Source organism: Monodelphis domestica, chromosome 3 (genome assembly GCF_027887165.1).
Source record: "Monodelphis domestica isolate mMonDom1 chromosome 3, mMonDom1.pri, whole genome shotgun sequence".
In the NCBI taxonomy this organism is placed as follows: Eukaryota; Metazoa; Chordata; class Mammalia; order Didelphimorphia; family Didelphidae; genus Monodelphis; species Monodelphis domestica.
The window spans coordinates 496,632,759-496,640,063 of NC_077229.1; the positions used below are offsets into that span (position 1 = coordinate 496,632,759).

Genomic DNA, 7,305 nt, shown 5'->3' on the forward strand with positions numbered 1-7,305 from the left:
GGGATTTAAAACATTTCTTTATGATTATTGATAGCTTCGGTTTCTTCATGAAAACTGCTTGTTCATATCCTTTGATCATTTGTCAATTGGGGAATGACTTGTATTCTTATAAATTTGACTTTGTGTTATATATATTTGAGAAATGAAACCTTTATCAGAAAAATTTGTCATAAAAAATTTCCCCAGCTTGTTGTTTTCCTTCTAGTCTTGGATACATTGGTTTTGTTTGTACAAAATCTCTTTGATGTAATATAATCAAAATTATTATTTTACATGTTATAATGTTCTCTACCTCTTAATTCTTCCCTTCTCATAGATCTGATAGGCAAACAATTCCATGTTTTCCTAATCTACTTATGGCATCACTTTGTTACTAAATCATATACCGAATTTGGTTTTGTTTTGGTATAAGGTGTGAGATATTAGTCTAAACTTAGTTTCTACCATACTGTTTTCCAGCTTTCCCAGTAGTTTTTGTCAAAAAGTGTGTTCTCATCCCAAAAGCTGGGATCTTTGTGTTTATCAAACATTGGAATACTATGGTCATTTACCCGAATTTTTCCATTAATCTACTATTCTTTTTCTTACCCCGCATCAGATTGTTCTGATGACTACCACTTTAGAGTACAGTTTGAATTCTGGTACTACTAGGTCACATTTCTTCATAATTTTTTAATTAATTCTTATGATGTTCTTGACATTTTGTTTTTCCAGATGAATTTTATATTTTTTGAAGTTCTATGCTATTTTCTCCTTTTCTTTTTTAAATCAGATTAACCAATGCTACCTTGTTTGTTTTTTCATAAAACCAATTCCTATTCTCATTTATTAGTTCATTGGTTCTCTTAGTTTTAATTTTATTAATTTCTCCTTTGATTTTTAGGATTTCCAATTTAATCTTTAATTGGGAATTTTAAATTGGTTCTTTTCCTAGTTTTTTTTAGCTGCATACCCAAATCATTTATCTGCATTTTTTCCATTTTATTGATGTGAGCATTTGAAGATATAAATTTCCCCCTAAGTTCTGCTGTGGCTGTATCCCATAAATTTTGATATGTTGTCGCCTCACTATCATACTCCTTAATGAAATTATTATTGTTTCTGTAATATGTTCCTTACCCTACCCCATTTTTAGAATCAAATTATTTAGTTTCCAATTAATTTTTTATTTGTCCTTCCATGGACCTTTATTGAATTTATTTTATTGCATTATGATATAAAAATGATGAACTTATTATTCTTGCTTTTCTGCAATTGGTTGCTGGGTTTTTATATCCTAATACATGATGAATTTTTGTGTAGGTGCTATGTACTGTTGAAAGGCGATATATTCATTTTTATCCCTATTCAATTTTTCCCAGAGATCTATTACTTCAAACTTTTCTAAAATTTCATTCACTTCTTTCCTGTATATTTTTGGCTCAATTTATTTAGATCTGAAAGGGGGAAGTTGAGGTCCCTCACTAGTATCATTTTACTATTTCCCCCTGAAGTTAATTAAATTTATCCCTTTAGAAATATGGAGGCTATACTCTTTGGTGAATATATGTTTAACATTAAGATGAAATTCCTTTCCTTATCTCTTTTAATTAGTTCTATTTTTGATTTAGCTTTGTCTGAGATTATGATTGCTACTTCTGCTTTTTTTTACTTCAAATGATGCACAGTAAATTCTGCTCCAGACCCTGTAAAAATTAAATTATATCTCTAATAATAAAATATTATATTTTATGAGATTTATTAAGGATCATTAGAAAATCAAGGAATAAAGAAGATACAAAATAAAAACCACATGCACATGGCTGATAAGCCCATTTTAAAATCCCTGCACTTAGGTTACCACTATACTTGCTACATCATTGCAAAGGAAAGAAGAGAAGAGAAGAGCGTGGGAGGCATTATTGTCAGTTAAATACCATTGTGATCTCACCAGTGTGGAGACTCAGGAGAGATTATAGGGAATTGTGAGAAATACCAAGGACTTCTGGGGAATTAAGTCTAGGTTTCAAAATCTCATTTTTGCACACCCCCCCCTCGAGGGCCAAGGAAGACCAGTTTCTCCGATGGGTCTTGTAAACATACCAGCTATGAAATTACAATAATTTGAGAGTAAGAGGAAAAGAGAACAAAACCAATGATTGCTAGGCGCATTGACAAAAAGCCAGTTAGAGGCAGTCCCTTTAGCATAAGAGTATACATACAAAACAAATGCATTCAAACCCCACACAGTTCAAATCACCACACCCCAAAGTTCACTCTGGATCTTCTGGTGCATTGTGTGGTCTGTGGAGGCATCTTCATGGTGTCTTCTCCAAACAGTTCACTTTCTGGATTTGGAGAGGTAGCATGTTTCTTAACCTAAATTTACTCTCAAAAGGAATTTAAACTTTGCAGTTTAAAATAATAATATTTATACATTCCCCCCTGAAGAGGGTGATTGAAAAACACAGTGATCACTTAGGGATGCATGGCTGAGTTATGAGGTATATTAATCATTTTGCAAGAGAAATCAAAAACATAAAAAAATCCAAATTAAAAAAGATAATTTCTGGATGAAATATAGATTATCAAAGTCTTATGTGTAAAAATTCTAAGTAAAGGAAAAATAAATCTACAACAGGTCCTTGAATCAGGGCTCAATTAAAATGACATAAGCAATTAAGCATTTGCCCAGTCAGTAGCCAGGACTACAGAAAGTTGCCACATTATGAAAGACAGAAAAGGGACTAGATTATAGGAGAAAGGTAGGAGCCAAATTTGAGATACTTGGTAGAATGTGGGGCAATGAAGACCTGCCTTTAACACATGTTAAATAGCTGCAACTTCGAACCCCAAACATGATCTCTTGTCTTGGCTCAAAATTACATCAACCCTATTGGGATTGGTTGGTCTCTTTGACCTTGTGCTCGATTGGCACTATGCAGTTTAGCTTTGTGCTTCTTTGGCACTGTGCAATGGCTCTTTTTGTATTCTCTTGTCCTGGCATCAGACAGAACCATTAAGCAAAGTCCCATACTTTTTTTAAACAATCAGTGGCATCATTTTTATAGTCTCAAGCTTTTGGGACATGCATTGACATTATAGCAAATATATTTTAAACTTATATTACTGCAAAATAAAAAAAAAGTTAAAGAAAATCTTAATACTGGTGACAAGTGCTTCAAATATAAAAAGGGGAGGAAAAAACCTAAAATAGTATATTGCACATGCAAGAAAATATAATAATAAAAGAGTTTAAAAAATAAAAAATATATAGCTTATAATCATTGAGGAAATGTAGAATACAAAGGTTTCTCACCAAAAATGAGATCCATTTCCTCTTCATCGCTGGACATGATCCACTGTAAATGCAAGCAAATGAATTTCACAGTAACAGTTTTTTATAAAGAACAGTAGTACAACATGTAATGCACATTCAAAAGGTATCACTGTCCCCACATCTTTGGCAAGTTTTTCTCTCTGACTTTCAAAATCATATCTATTGATCAAGCAAGCAAGCAATAAACATTTATTAAGCAACTACTATGTGTCATACACTGTGCCAAGCACTAAGGATATAAAAAGAAGCAAAAAAGAGACCCCAACCTTTAGTGAACTTAAAAATCTAATGGGGGGAAGACAACATGCAAGGAAATATTTACAAAGCAAACTATATACAGTGTAACAGGAAATAATTAAAAAAGAGAAGACACTGTAATTAAGAGGCATTGAGGAAAACTTCCTATAGAGGGTGGGATTTTAATACGGTTTTAAAGGAAGCAAAGGAAGTCAGTAGATGAGTAGATGGAGGTGAAGGAGAGCATTCCAGGCATAAAGGACAGACAGAGAAAATGCTCAGAGCTCAGAGTGTCTTTGGAGAAAAGTCAAAAGGGCAGAGTTGCTAGATTAAAGAGTACATTTTGGGGAATAAGGAATAAGAAGACTAGAAAGGCAGAGGGAGAGGGAGCCAGTCTATGAAGTCAAGCAGAGCATGTTGTATTTACTCCTGGGGGCAATAGAGAGAAGTTGGAATTTATTTAATATAAGGGATAGCAGTTGACATATCTGACTGTGTTTTAAAAAAACCATTTTATTGACTGAATAGAGGATGTATTGGAGTGGGGCTAGAGAATGATGCAATAATTCGGGCATAGAGTGATTAAGAAGCCTGTTCTACAGTAGAAGTAGTGTCAGGGGAGAGAAGAGGGCATATTGGAGAGATGTTGCTAAAGTAAAATTAGCAAGCCTTTGCAACAGCCTGCATATAGGGGCTAAAAGGGAGGGAAGAGATAGTAAGGAATCTAGGATTCATACCCTACCCACTACATGAAGGTGCCCTGAGATCTCAAATTTACATAGCTTTTTCCTTCAACTGTGCTCCAGTGTCATCTTCCATTCTTTGTATTATAGTTTAGCTATTTCATGTGTGCTAGTTTTGTTTCTACAGTTGACCATGAGCTTCTTGTGGATGGGGACCTTGACTTACCCTTGTCTGGTGTCCTTCACAGTGCCTATCTCTGTACAATTCACATTAGAGAAGCTCAAAAAACCCTTGATGAATTGTAGTCCAAAGATTGAAACTTGAGTCTCTGGCATGACGTTAACAGAATAAGAGATCTAATCTTACTGACACTATGTAACTGGAATCTCAATCTGATATCCTTGTTTCAAAGAGGATGATGAGTAAAAGTTGGGTGGAATCCAGGATTTTGGATTTTCTTTGAGAATACTAAAAGTTCTTCTTTTTTAATTGTTGTTACTTGTAATTTGGTTTTCCTCTTTGATTCTTTTTAATCAAATTAGCTACTAGTTCATTTTTTTATTGTTTTGTTTTGTTTAAAAAAACAGTTCCTAGTTTTATTTTTAATTCATTTTTTCAATTTAAATAATTTCTTATTTCATTTTCAGGATTTTTATTTTAGTTTTTAATTGAGATTTTTCAATTTGTTGGTTTTTTAGTCTTTTTAGCTGCATTCTCAATTCACTGTTCTGTTCTTTCTAGTTTTTGTGAATAAAAGTGTTCAGATACAGAAATTTTACCCCAAGAACTGCTTTGGCTGCATTCCAAAAGCCTTGGAATCTTATTTCATTATTGACATTAACTTTAATGAAATTCTCTATCATTTCCACAATTTGTTCCTTGACCCTATAGATCTTTAGAATTAAGTTATTTAGTCTCCAGTTGATTTTAATGCTTTTTAGTAGTCCTTTAATATAATTTATAAATACAAAAATTATATAACTATCAACTATATGTAGAAGTAGTCCTAAATAACTGGGAAAATATTAGTTACTTATGGGAAGGATGAACCAATATAATGAAAATTACAATACTACTCAAGTTAGTCAATGCCATACCAAAATACCTAATGATTACTTTATAGTATTAGAAAAAATATTAAAATTCATATAGAAGAAAGTAAAGGTCAATAATCACAAGAGAAACAGAGAAAAGAAATGGGAATACTCTGGGTCAGGCAGGGCCAAATCTCAAACTATGCTACAAAGAAGTAATTATTAAAATGAAATTTGGTACTATTAAAAAAGAAAACCACCAGTAGAAAAGACTAGGTATACAACATATAGGAACAAAGTTATCTTCTACTGTAGCTTTTGACAAATAGAAAAAACATCAAATACTGGAATAAAGACTTATTAGTTGACAAAAACTGCTTGAAAAATTGTACTAAACAGAAAAACATTAAATTTACCACAATGTCTCATACTTTATACCAAGAAAAGCTTCAAATGGGTATGTAACTGGATATTAAAGGCCATATCAGACATAAATGAGGGAAAAATGGAAAAAATAGCTTGCCAGATTAATGGAGAGGAGAAAAGTTCATGACCAAATAAGGGAGAGATAATCACAGAAACTAAAATGGGTAATTTTGATTTCTTAAAATTAAAATGCTTTTGTACAAACAAATTTAATAAGGATAAGATTAAAAGAGAAATAATTAACTGAGAAAAAAAATTTGCAGCAAGTTTCTTTGATAAAGATCTCATTTCCCAGATTCATTTGGAACTAATTCAAATTTGTAAGAAAATGAGTCATTCCCCAATTAATAAATGGCCTAAGAATTTGAATAGCCAATTTTCAAGGAAAGAAACTCAAATTATCATCATATGAAAAAATGTTCCAAATCATCATTATTTTGAGAAATGCAAAGATGAGGATACCAGAAGAATGTTCTTTAAGCATGCTCTTGATTATCTCCTTCAAAGTCATAACTTGGGAAGATACTCCTCTGTTTCAGAGGGCCTATCACTGCTGAGAAAGTACATCTATCCTCTCTTTTCCTCAATAACCTTCAAAGCCAGGATGAAAATTGAGCTCCTTCCTTCATAATGAGGAAAAAACAAAACCAAAGTTCTGAATTGTAAACAGTACATCCCTCTAGTCTTGACCACCTACTCTATTCACCAGATTAGGCCCCAAATGGTTTTTTGAACTATTTCTGAAATACAGCAAGTTTCTCTGATAAAGGTCTCATTTCTCTACTATATTAGGAACTGAGTCAAATTTATAAAAATGAGAGCAATTCCCCAATTGATAAATGGTCAAAGGATATGAACAGACAATTTTCAGAAGAACAAATCAAAGCTATTGATAGTCATATGAAAAAATGCTCTAAATCACTACTGATTAGAGAAAGACAAAATAACTCTAAGGTACCACCTTACGTCTGTCAGAAATGTAAGTGCTAGAGGGAATGAAGGGGGAAAAGCAGACAAATAATCTGATGGAGTTGTGAATTGGTCCAATCATTCTGGAGAACAATTTGGAAATATGCTCAGAGAGTTATAAAATTTTGCATTCCTGTACTCACTTTGGAAGTACATCTACTAAAAAAACAGAACAATACAGAGATTAGCCTGGTTCCTGCACAAGGATGACACACAAATTCATGAATGTTCCATTAAAAAGTAAAATAAAATTGTGCAGACTTTTTGACCCAGAAGTGTATGTTTCAAAGAGATCAAAGAAAAAGGGAAAAAAAAGATCTTTATATTTAAAAAATATATATTTCTAGCAGCTTTTTTTGTGCCAGCAAAGAATTGGCAATTGATAGGATGCTCATCAAATAAAGAATGGCTGCATAAGCTGTGGCATATGATTGTGATAGAATAGTATTGTACTATAAGAAATGATGAAGACCAGGGTGGTTTCATTGAAAAATAACAACATGGTGGCACCTGTTTGAACTGATGCAAAATGAAATAAGTATTAGACTTTTTCACAGTAATGGCAATGATGTGATGATGATCAAATGTGAAAGATTCAGCTACTCTAATAAATACAATGATCGAAGATAATTTCAA

At 32.6% G+C, this 7,305-nt stretch overlaps 1 non-coding gene across 1 annotated transcript; it reads left to right on the forward strand.

Annotated features, from left to right (window-relative positions):
- Positions 1-6,804: 6,804 nt before the first annotated feature.
- On the forward strand, positions 6,805-6,910 carry LOC130458629 (U6 spliceosomal RNA). Its single transcript, XR_008918039.1, has one exon. It is a non-coding gene; the product is annotated as a U6 spliceosomal RNA (small nuclear RNA).
- The last annotated feature ends 395 nt before the right edge of the window (positions 6,911-7,305 follow it).